General features: G+C 38.9%; 1 pseudogene; it reads right to left on the minus strand.

The window, feature by feature from the left end:
* Nucleotides 1–232: 232 nt before the first annotated feature.
* Nucleotides 233–1,056, minus strand: LOC123817746 (annotated as a pseudogene).
* Between the last annotated feature and the right edge of the window lie 11,456 nt (nt 1,057–12,512).

Consider the following 12,512-nt stretch of genomic DNA (forward strand, 5'->3'; position numbering starts at 1 on the left):
TCTGGCACAGGTTTCTTTTTTCCTCCATAGGTTGGCGTAAAGCTTGCTGGGAAGTTTGCTACCTGAATGTGTCCTGGCAGGGACCCCTTACCTCTCAAGCATCTGGATCCAGCCTTCACAGTCACTCTGCTGGAAGCACTTGAACACATAGAAAAACAAGATGAAGACACAGAAAAACCTGAAATTCCATATGGGGTGATGATATAGGGAGACACCCCACAAAGGGGGTGGCTCAGCAGCCTCCTTCCTCTTGGTAGTACGGGAAGTGCTTTGGGGCTTTCCCTGGGCTTGGGTAGTCACCTGCTAACCCTGGAGCTCCATCAGCCACTGGGCCTTGTGGGCAGTACTTAGGGTCATGTATCTGCCAACCCAAGCCAAGGACCTGGCCACTCTGGTTGGCACCTTACATTAGCCCATCTGCAGAGACACGGAGGAATTGTCACACTTGTTGGTCCCCAACTTGGTGTCATAGATGTACTACTGGGTCCTGGGGACTGTCATGCCTCCCTGGCTGGCACACTTTTTGGTGTCCATTTGGAGCCCAAGGAAACACTGGCCTGCCTTCATGGTAGCGCCATTAAAGTTCTGCTTCTGCTTTTCCAATGTCCACATCTCTCTGCAGCCCCTTTGTCTTAGCCATCCTTGCCAGAATCAGAAGAGACATGCACATCTGGTTCACATTTCCACTCATAAATACGTCATTGGCCTTGAACAGGTCCATAAAGTTCATGCCACAGCTGACCATGGCCTTATGAAGTTGGAGAGGTTTTTCTAGCTGGTGCCAGTTTTGCATGGAGCAGTTCATCTTAGGGACTGAGCCGGGCTGCAGCTTATTCATGAGTGTGCACAGGATAATCCCATCCTTCAGACCCTTTTGGAAGTCAGAACTGATAGGCCCATGAGTCCCTTGATCCAGCTATGGGGTTTTGCCTTCTTCTGAGGGTTATATTTGTATAGGAGCTGGTTCTTGACCTTGGCCAAAAGCCCATACAAGGGTCCCACTGTGTGCAGCTCATGATGGCAGTGGTGATGGTGGGACAGACCGGTTTCCTTCATATCTGGACATGAAGCCTACACCTTCAATTTTGAAACTAAATTTGGACTTTTTGCTCTAAACCACATTTTTTTTAGCAAGTTACTCATTAAAAGGAATCTTAGTTGTCCTTAAATACTTTGATGAGAATATGTAATTGTGAGAATGTGTAGCTGACACCAGCTTGCTTCTCCACCTTCAATCGTCTCTTCAGGGTGATCTTGTCTGTGGTCTAGATTTCATTCTGAGGCCTCTGTAGGTTCTGGTCTTCTTTGGCATGGATGTCTAGTTATTTGTGTTTTTTTAATTACAGTTGACACTCAATATTTTTTATATTAGGTTCAGGTATATAGCACAGTGTTTAGACATTTATATAACATACAAAGTGATCCCCCTAGTAAGTCTAGTACCCACCTGGCACCATACAGGGTTATTACAATATTACTGAATATATTCCTTATGCAGCTGTACTTTACATCCCTGTGGCTATTTTGTAATATTAATTTTGTACTTATTTTTTTCACATTTTTCACCCAGTCCCCCAGCCCCCTCCCATCTGGCAACCATCAGTTTGTTCTCTGGATCTATTCAGTTTTTTCCTGTTTTGTTCGTTTATTTTTATCTTTATTCTTACTATTATTTTCTTTTATTCTCTCTGGAGGACATGCCTATTGATTTTAGAGAGAGGGGAAGAATAGGAGAAAGGAAGGGACAGAAACATTGATTTGAGAGAGAAACATCAATTAGCTGTCCTTTGTATGTGCCCTGACTGGGAATTGAACATGTGAATTTTTGTCTGTGAGATGACGTCCAACCCATTGAGCCACACCAGACACGGCTGTTTATTTTGTTCTTTAGATTCCACATATAAATGAAATCTCATGGTATTTGTCTTCTCTGACTTATTTCACTTAGTATAATAACCTCTAGGTCCCTCCATGTTGTCTCATGATAAGATTTTACTTTTTATGGCCATGTGGTATTTCATTGTATATATGTACCAGTTCTTCTTTACACAATCATCTATTGATGGACAATTATGTTGCTTTTGTATCTTGGCAGCTGTAAATAGAATTAAACATAAGGATGAATATGTCTTTTCAAATTAGCATTTTGGATTTCTCTAGATGTACACCCAGAAGTGAAATTACTGGGTCATAAGGTAGTCCTATTTTTAATTTTTTGAGGTACATCCATACTGTTTTCCATAGTTACTGTACCAATTTGCAGTCTTACCAAAAATGCATGAGGTCTCCTTTTCTTCACATCCTTGCCAACACTTAATTGTTGATTTATTGATGATAGCCATTTTGACAGGTGTGAGGAGATATTTTATTGTGGTTTTAATTTGCATTTTCCTGATGATCAGTGACATTGAGCTTCTTTTCATGTCTATTGGTCATCTGTGTGTACTCTTCAGAGAAATGTCTACCTGGGTCCTCTGCCCATCTCTTGATTGTTTTTTCTGACGTTAAGTTTATGGGTTGTTTATAAATTTTGAATACTAACATCTTATCAGACGTATCATTGGCAAATATCTTCTTCTATTCAGTAGGTTGTCTTTTTATTTAGTTAATGGCTTCCTTTACTGTGTAAAACCTTTTTAGTTTGATATAGTCACATTTTTTTCCTTGCCTGAAGAATATATCAGAAAAAATATTACTAAGAGCAATGTCAGAGACTTTCCTGCCTATGTTTACTTCCAGGATTTTTATGGTTTTGAGTCTTACATTTAAATCTTTAATCCATTTTGAGTTTACTCTTATCTATGGTGTAAGAAGCTGGTCCAGTTTTGCTTTTATGCATGTATCTGTTCAGTTTTACCAATACCATTTATTGAATAGACTGTCTTTGCATGTTCTTGCCTCCTTTGTCATAGATTAACTGTCTGTATAGTTGGCAGGGTCATTTCTGGGCTCTCTTTCTCTTCCACTCATATATGTCTGTTTTTATGTCAGTATTGGGCTTTTTTGATTACTGTAGTCTTGTAGTATAGTTTGATATCAAACAGTGTGGTACCTCCAACTTTGCTCTTCTCGATTGCTGTGGCTATTTGTGTGTGTGTGTGTGTGTGTGTGTGTGTGTGTGTGTGTGTGGTTCCATATAAATTCTTGGATTATTTATTGTAATTCTGTGAAAAATGCCATTGGTATTTTAAAAAAAGATTTTATTTATTTACTTGTAGGGAGAAGATAAGGGAGGGAGAAAGAGAGGGAGGGAAACATTCATGTGTAGTTGCCTTTTGAGTGCCCCTTACTGGGAACCTGGTGCGGAACCCAGGCATGTGCCCTGACTGGGAATTGAACCTGTGACCCTTTGGTTCACATGCCAGCACTCAATCAACTGAGCCACACCAGCCAGGGTGCCATTGGTATTTTGATGGAGATTGCTTTAAATCTAGGTTGCTTTGGGTAGTATGGACATTTTAATGATGTTAATTCTTCCTATCCATGAGCATGGTATATGCTGTCATTTACTTGTGTCCTCTCAGTTTTTTTTTCTTCAGTGTCTTATAATTTTTTTGAGTATAAGTCTTTTACCACCTTGGTTAAATTTATCCTTAGGTATTTTATTATTTTTAATGCAATTATAAATGGGATTGTTTTCTTAGTTTCTCTGTTAGTTTGTTATTACTATATTGGCATAAAATGCAATTGATTTTAAAATATTGATTTTGTACCCTGCTGTTTAATTTATTAATTCTAATAATTTTTTTGTGGAATATTTATGATTCTCTCTATGTAGTACCTTATTCTGCAAATAATAAGAGTTTTATTTTTTTCTTTCCAATTTGGATGTCTTTTATTTTTTTCTTGTCTGATTGCTGTGGCTACAACTTCCAAAACTATGTTGCATAAAAGTGGTGAAAGTGGATATTCTTGTCTTGTTCTTGATCTTAAAGAAAATGTTTTGGGCTTTTCCCCATTCAGCCTGATGTTAGTGTAGATTTGTTATATATGGCTGTTATTTTGTTGAGGTATGTTCTCTGTATTCCCACTTTGCTGATAATTTTTATCATACATTGGTGCTAGCTTTTGTCAAATGCTTTTTCTGCATCTATTGGTATGATCATGTGATTTTTATTCTTCATTTTGTTTATGTGGTGTATTACATTAATTGATTTTCAAATATTCAACCATCCGTGCATTCCAGAAATGAATCCCGCTTGATCATGGTGTACAATCTTTTAAATGTATTGCTGAATTCAGTTTGCATATATAGATGTGTGTGTGTGTGTGTGTGTGTGTGTGTGTGCTTGTGTTTGTGCATATGCGCCCCAGGATATTTCATTTATTTATCTTTAGAGAGAGGGAAAGGAAGGGAGAAAGATAGGGAGAGAAACATCGATGTGTGAGAGAATCATTGATCCATTGCCTCTTGCATGCCATTGACTGGGGACTTGGCCTGCAACCCAGGCATGAACCCTGAATGGGAGTCCAACTGGTGAACTTTCGGTTTACAGTATGGTGCCCAGCCCACTGAGTCACACGAGTCAGGGCTCAGTTTGCTAATATTTTGTTCAGGACTTTTGCATTCATGGTCATTAGGGATATTGACTTGTAATTTGTTTTGGTAATGCCTTTGTCTTGTTTGGAGTTAGGCTAATGCTAACCTTGCAAAATGAGCTTGAGAGCCATCTCTTTTTTAAAAAAATATTTTTGGAATAGTTAGAGAATAGGTGTTAATTTTTCTCTGAATGTTTCATAAAATTTTCCTGTGAAGCCATCTGGTCCAGGACTTTTCATTTGTTAGGAATTCTCAAATTACTAATTTGATTTTGTTATGAGTAATTGGTCTGTTCAGATTTTCTATTTCTTCTTGATTCAGTCTTAGAAGATTGTGTGTTTCTAGGAATTTATTTCTTACAGATTGTCCTACTTGTTTGTATATAATTGTTCATAGTATTTTCTTATAACTTTTAAAATTTTTTTGTGGTGTCAATTGTTACTTTTATTTTATTTTATTTTATTTATTTCTTACGTATATTTTATTGATTACACTATTACAGTTATCCCAGTTTTTCCCTCCCCTTTATATCCCTCTGCCCCACACTACCCTTCCTCCACCATTCCCTGCCTCTTAGTTCATGTCCATTGGCCATACATGGAAGTTCTTTAGTTTATCCATTTCTTACAGTACTTTTTAAAAATATTAGTTTATATTCATTATTATTTTGTACTGATTTCAGGTGTAGAGCTTTGTGGTTATACAATCTTTTTTTTTATAGACTTTATTTACTTATTTTTAGAGAATGAAGGGAGGGAGATAGAGAGAGAGAGAGAAACATCAATGTGCGGTTGCTGGGGGTTATGGCCTGCAACCCAGACATGTACCCTGACTGGGAATTGAACCTGCGACACTTTGGTTCACAGCCCACGCTCAATCCACTGAGCTACGCCAGACAGGGCTTGGTTATACAATCTTATACTTTATAAGGTGTTCTAAATCCTTCCACCTTTTTCAGAGTCCCCCAAAGCCAAGCCAGATCCTTCCATTCTCTGTCTGAGTCTGTTTCAGCTTTGTTTGTTTATTTTATTCTTTTTGGTTTTATTATTATATATTCTTTTACTTTAAAATATTTTATTGATTATGCTATTACAGTTGTCTCATTCTCCTCTTTATTCCCCTCCACCCTGCACACCCTCCCCTACCCACATTCCTCTCCTTTAGCTCATGTCCATGTGTCATAAGTTCTTTAGCTTTTACATTCCCATACTATTCTTGCCTTCCCTCTGTCTATTTTCTACCTACCATTTTGCTACTTATTCTCTGTACCTTCCCCCTCTCTCCTCCTCCTACTCCCCTGTTGATAACCCTCCATGTAATCTCCATTTCTGTGGTTCTGTTCCTGTTCTAGTTATTTGCTTAGTTTGTTTTTGTTTTTGTTTTAGGTGTGGTTATTAATAATTGTGAGTTTGCTGTCATTTTACTATATATCTTTTTTATCTTCTTTTTCTTAGATAAGTGCCTCTAACATTGTATATACTAGGGGCTTGGTGATGATGAACTCCTTGAACTTGACCTTATCTGAGAAGCACTTTATTTGCCCTTGCATTCTAAATGAAAGCTGTGCTAGATAGAGCAATCTGGGATGTAGGTCCTCGCCTTTCATGACTTGGAATACTTCTTTCCAGCCCCTTCTTTTCTGTAAGGTCTCTTTTGAGAAATTAGCTGACAGTCTTATGTCTGACAGTCTGACAGCTGACATCTACTCCTTTGTAGATGACTGTCTCCTTATCTCTTGCTGCTTCTAGGATTCTCTCCTTCACTTTAATCTTGGGTAATGTAATTATGATGTGCCTTGGTGTGTTTCTCCTTGGGTCCAACTTCTTTGGGACCCTCTAAGCTTTCTGGACTTCCTGGAAGTCTATTTCCTTTGCCAGATTGGGGGAAGTTCTCCTTTATTATTTGTTCAAGTAACTTTTCTGCTTGTTGCTCTTCCTCTTCCCCTTCTGGTACCCCTATAATTTGGATGTTGGAACATTTAAAGATGTCCTGGAGGTTCCTAACCTTCTCCTCATTTTTTTTGAATTCTTGTTTCTTCATTCTTTTCTGGTTGGATGTTTCTTTCTTCCTTCTGGTCCACTCCATGGATTTGAGTCCCAGTTTTCTTCCCGTCACTGTTGGTTCCCTGTGCATTTTCCTTCATTTCACTTAGTGTAGCCTTCATTTGTTCATCTAATTTGCTACCAAATTCAACCAATTCTGTGAGCATCATGATCTCCAGTGCTTTGAATTGTGCATCTGATAGGTTGGCTATCTCTTGGTTGCTTAGTTGTATTTGCTGTGGCGCTTTGATCTGTTCTTCTGTTTGAGCCATTTTTGGGTGTGTGTTTCTCACTGGTTAGGTATGAGGGGGGGAGCCTTAGGTGTTCACCAGGGCAGGTCAACCCACGTTGCTGGATTGTGATGCTGTATGTGGGGCGGGGTCCAAGAGGGAACAATGGCGCTTGCTCAGCTTTCTGCCGGTTTTGTCACTTTCACCACTTCCCCCAAGCAAACCGGGCCCTTCTGGTGCTGATACCCATGTGGGTGGGCTTGTGCATGTTCTAGGACCCTGTGGGTCTCTCCAATGCACTCTCCTGTGAGTCTGGGAGTCTCTCCCTGCCCCTCAACCCCCACAGATGTTTTCAATCGGTGTTTTGAGGCTTTATTTCCTCCAGCTGGGACCCTGGGTTGCACGGTCTGTCTTGCTCCCCAGTTTTGCCTGGTTTATCTGCACATGAATGTGGGACCACCTGGTCAGCCAGCCACTTTGTGCGCAGTGCTTTGTTTCACAATCACCACCTCACTGGGTCTGCCCGCTGCCACCCCACATGCAGGGTCTGTCAGATGAGGCCTGCACTCCCAGGGTCCGCTCACTGCTGCCTTGCTTGCCCAGTGCCACTGCTTTTTGTGCTTTAACCCCTCTCCACCCAGCCATCCAACTCCACCCAACTACTGGTCTGAATGAATGTGTCTATTTTAACTCCTTGGTTGTCGGACTTCCATACAGTTCAATTTTCTGTCAGTTCTGGTTATTATTTTGTTGTTGTCCTTATTTTGGTTGTGGGAGGAGGCACAGTGTGTTTACCTGTGCCTCCATCTTGGCTGGAAGTCTTCCCATACTATTCTTAACCTCCTCCTGTCTATTTTATGCCCACCAATTCTGCTTCTTATTCTCTGAACCTTTCCCCCTCATTCTCCCTCATCCTTATCCCTGTTCATAAACCCCCCCCGATGTGACCTCCATTTCTGTGATTTTGTTCATGTTCTAGTCGTTTGCTTTGTTTGCCAATGACTGTTGTTTTTTGTTTTTCAGTTGATAGTTTTCAGCTTCAGTTTTGTTTTGTTGATAGTTGTGAGTTTGTTGTAATTTTACTGTTCATATTTTTGATCTTCTTTTTCTTAGTTAAGTCCCTTTAACATTGCAATAATAAAGGCTTGGTGATGATGAACTCCTTTAACTTGACATTGTCTGGGAGGCACTTTCTCTGCCCTTCCATTCTAAATGATAGCTTTACTGGATGGAGTAATCTAGGTTGTAGGTTGTTGCTTTTCATGACCTTGAATACTTCTTTCCAACCCTTTCTTGCCTGTAAAGTTTCTTTGGAGAATCAGCTGATAGTCTTATCAGAACTCCTTTGTATGCAACTCTCTCCTTTCCTCTTGCTGCTTTTAAGATTCTTTATCTTTAATCTTGAGTAATTTAATTATGATGTGTGTTGGTGTGTTTCTCCTTGGATCCAACTTCTTTGTGACTCTCTGTGCTTCCTGTACTTGCATGTCTAATTCCTTTGCCAGATTGGGGAAGATTTCCTTTATTATTTTTTCAAATAAGTTTTCAATTTCTTGCTCTTCCTCTTCTTCTCTGGTACCGTATGATTTGGATGTTAAAATGTTTAAAGTTGTCCAGGAGGTTCCTAAGCCTCTCCTCATTTTTCTGAATTCTTGTTTCTTCATTCTGCTACAGTTGAATGGATATTTCTTCTTTTTATTCTAAATCATTGATTTGAATAATGGTTTTCTTCACTTTACTGTTGGTTCCCTGTATATTTTTCTTTATTTCATTTTGCATAGCCTTTATTTTGTGACCATACTCTATCATTTCCTTGAGCATTCTGATTACCAGTGTTTTGAACTCTGCATCTGATAGGTTGGCTATCTTCTTGTCACTTAGTTCTTTTCCTGGAGTTTTGATCTGTTTTTTCGTTTGGGCCATATTTCTTTGTCTCAGTGCACCTGTTATGTTGTAAGGGGTGGAGCCTTAGGTATTCTCCAGGGTGTGGCAACCCACTTCGCTGCATTGTGGTGCAGTCTGGATGAATGTTTCTTAAACTCTTTTGTTGTTGGACTTCCATAGTTGTTTGATTTTTTGGCAGTTCTGTTTTTTTAAATATATATTTTATTGATTATGCTATTACAGTTGTCCCATTTTCCCTCCTTTATTCCCCTCCACCCTGAGCAACCCCTCCCACCCAATTTCTCCCCTTTAGTTCATGTCCATGTGTCATATATATGTTATTTGGCTTCTACATTTCCTATACTATTCTTAACCTCCCCCTGTCTATCTTCTACCTACCATTCATGCTACTTATTTTCTGTACCCTTTCCCTCTCTCTTTCCACCCAATTTCCTGCTGATAACCCTCCATATGATCTCCATTTCTGTGATTCTGTTTCTGTTCTAGTTGTTTGTTTAGTTTTTGTTTTCATTGTTTTTCCTTTCTTTTAGGTTCATTTGTTGATAGTTGTGACTTTGTTGTCATTTTATTGTTCTTTTTATCTTCTTTTTCTTAGATTAGTTACTTTAACATTTCATACAATAAGGAATTGGTGATGATGAACTCCTTTAACTTGCCCTTATTTGGGACTTTATCTGCCCTTCCATTCTAAATGGAGGCTTTGTTGGATAAAGTAATCTTGGATGTAGGTCCTTGCCTTTCATGACTGGGTTGCTTCTTTCCAGCCCCTTCTTGCCTATAAGATTTCTTTTGAGAAATTAGCTGATAGCCTTATGGGGACTCATTTGTAGGTAACTGTCTCCTTTTTTCTTGCTGCTTTTAAGATTCTCTCCTCTTTAACCTTGGGTAATGTACTTATGATGTGCCTTGGTGTGTTCCTCCTTGGGTCCAACTTCTTTGGGATTCTCTAAGCTTTCTGGACTTTCTAAAAATCTATTTTTTTTTGCTAGTTTGGGGAAATTCTCCTTCATTATTTGTTCAAGTAAGTGTTCAATTTCTTGCTCTTCCTCTTCTCCTTCTGGCACCCCTATAATTCAGATGTTGGAATGTTTAAAGATGTCCTGTAGGTTCCTAAGCCTATCCTCATTTTTTTTGAATGAGCATCCTGATTACCAGTGTTTTGAACTGTGTATTTGATGGGTTGCTTATCTCTTCGTCACTTAGTTGTATTTTTTCTGGAGCTTTGTGTCTTCATTCTGTTCTCATTGAATGCTTATTTCTTCCTTCTTGTTCACACCATTAATTTGAGTCCTGGTTTACTTCCCATCACTGTTGGTTCTCTGTACATTTTCTTTATTTTACTTAGCATTGCCTTCATGTTTTCATCTAATTTGTGACCATACTCAACCAATTCTGTGAGCATCCTGATTACTAGTGTTTTGAACTGTGTATTTGATGGGTTGCTTATCTCTTCGTCACTTAGTTGTATTTTTTCTGGAGCTTTGATCTGTTCTTTCATTTGCGCCATTTTTGGTCTCTGCATGCCTGTTATGTAGTAAGGGGTGGCGCTTTAGGTGTTTACTTAGGTGGGGCAACCCACATAGTTGTGTTGTGATGCTGTATGTTGGAGAGGGGTCTGAGAGAGATCAGTGCCACTTGCTTTACTCTCTACCAGTTTTCAGTCACTTCTCCTGCTACCCACAATCAAATTGGGCCCTTCTGGTACTGATTCCTGGGGTGGTTGCATTTGTGTACTTTCTAGGACCCTGTGGGTTTCTCCAACGAACTCTCCTGTGAGGTTGGGAGTTTCTCCTGCTACCACCTCAACCACCACAGGTGTTTTCAATCAGAGGTTTGAGGCTTTATTTACCTGTTGAAACTTGGCGTTGTGTGGTCTGTCTTACTCCCCAGTGGTTCCTCCCAGTTTATTGGCACTTGAATGTGGGACCACCCAGTTTGAAATCTGCCACCTCACCTGGTTTTCCAGCCGCAGCCTTGCTGAGGGTCCTCTCCACCAGGTTTCCTGTCTCTGCCCCTCCTACTGGATGAATGTTTCCTCTTTAACTTCTTGGTTGTCAGACTTCCATACAGTTCGGTTTTCTGTCAGTTCTGGTTGGTTTTGGTTTGTAAATTTGTTGTTGTCCTTCTTTTGGTTGTGTGAAGAGGCACAGTGCGTCTACCTACACCTCCATCTTGGCTGGAAGTCTGTTTTTTCTTTTTAAATTGGTTGTTCTTTTGATTACATGAAGAAACAAAGTGTGTCTACCTATGCCTCCATGTTGGCTGGGAGCTCTAAATCTATTTTATTTCTTATATTATTTATTTCAGTACTCTTTTTCTTTCTTAATGTGTGGTTAAAGGTTTATCAATCTAGCTTATCATTTAAAGAATCTTGGTTTTATTGATCTTTTGTATTGTTCTTTAGACTATATTATTTGTTTTTGCTCTGATCTTTATTATTTCCTTCCTTCTACTTTCTTTTGGCTTTGTTTTATATTCATTTTCTATTTCCTTTAGGTGTCAGGTTAGTTTGTTTATTTTATTTTTTAATTAATATTTTTTAATCCTCATCTGAGGCTATGTTCATTGACTTGAGAGAGAAAAGAAGGAAGAGAGTAGAGAAGGAGAGAGATAGAGAGAGAGCAAGAGAGTGAAAGAAACATTAATATGAGAGAAACATAAATCTGATGCCTCCTGTATGTGGCCTGATCAGGGAGTGAACCTGCAACTTTTTGTTGTATGGGACAATACTGCAACCCACTGGGCCCGACAACCAGGGCAGGATGGTTTGTTTATTTGAGATTTTTCTTGTTTCTTGAGGTAGGTCTGTATTGCTGTGAATTTCCCTCTTAGAGTTGTATTGTTTTTTCCAATAGATTTTGGGTCATTGTATTTTTATCTTCACTATTCTCAATGCAGCTTTTGATTTCTTCCTTGATCTCATTGTTTAGCCACCCATTGTTAAATAGCATGTTATTTTCACTTTATGTGTTTGCATATTATTAAATTTTTTTCTTGTAATTGATTTCTAGTTTCATACCATTGTGGTTGTTGGTAACAATGCTTGATATGATTTCAGTCTTTTAAAATTTATTTAGACTTGTTTTGTGGCCTAACATATAGTCTATCATGGAAAATGGACTATAGACTATAGACGATACTATATGTTCAATGTACACTTGAAAGGAATGTATATTCTGTTGCTTTGTGGGTATATGGTGTAAACATATCAATTAAATTAATCTGGTTTAATGTGTGACTTAAGACCACTGTTTTCTTCTTGATTTTCTGTTTGAAAAATCTATCTATGGATGCCAATGGGGTATTCAAGTGCCATACTATGACTGTATTACTGTCAATCTCTCCCTTTATGTTCATCAATATTTGCTTTATGTATTTTGGCACTCCTGTGTTGTGTGCATACATGTTTACAAAGGTTACATCATCTTGTTGGATTAGCCCCTTTACCATTATAAAATGTCCTTTGTCTATTATTATAGCATTTGTTTTAAAGTGTATTTTGTCTGATATCAGTTACCTTATTATCAGCATGAAATATCTCTTTCCAATTTTTTTTTTTTTAGTTTTGGTCTCTGTCTTTTTTAATCTGATGTGGGTCTCTTGTACACAGTATGTGTAATGATCTTGTTTCCTTATCCATTCAGCTACCCTATGTATTGTTTTCTTATTTTTAGACAGAGGGGGAGGGAGGGAGAAAGGGAGAGAAAGAAACATCGATGTGTGGTTGCCTCTCACGTGCCCCCTACTAGGGACCTGGCCCAAAACCCAGGCATGTGCCCTGACTGGGAATCAAAC

The sequence above is a fragment of the Phyllostomus hastatus genome, unplaced genomic scaffold (genome assembly GCF_019186645.2).
Source record: "Phyllostomus hastatus isolate PE091 unplaced genomic scaffold, TTU_PhHast_1.1 phas_contig_113, whole genome shotgun sequence".
NCBI classification, from domain to species: domain Eukaryota; kingdom Metazoa; phylum Chordata; class Mammalia; order Chiroptera; family Phyllostomidae; genus Phyllostomus; species Phyllostomus hastatus.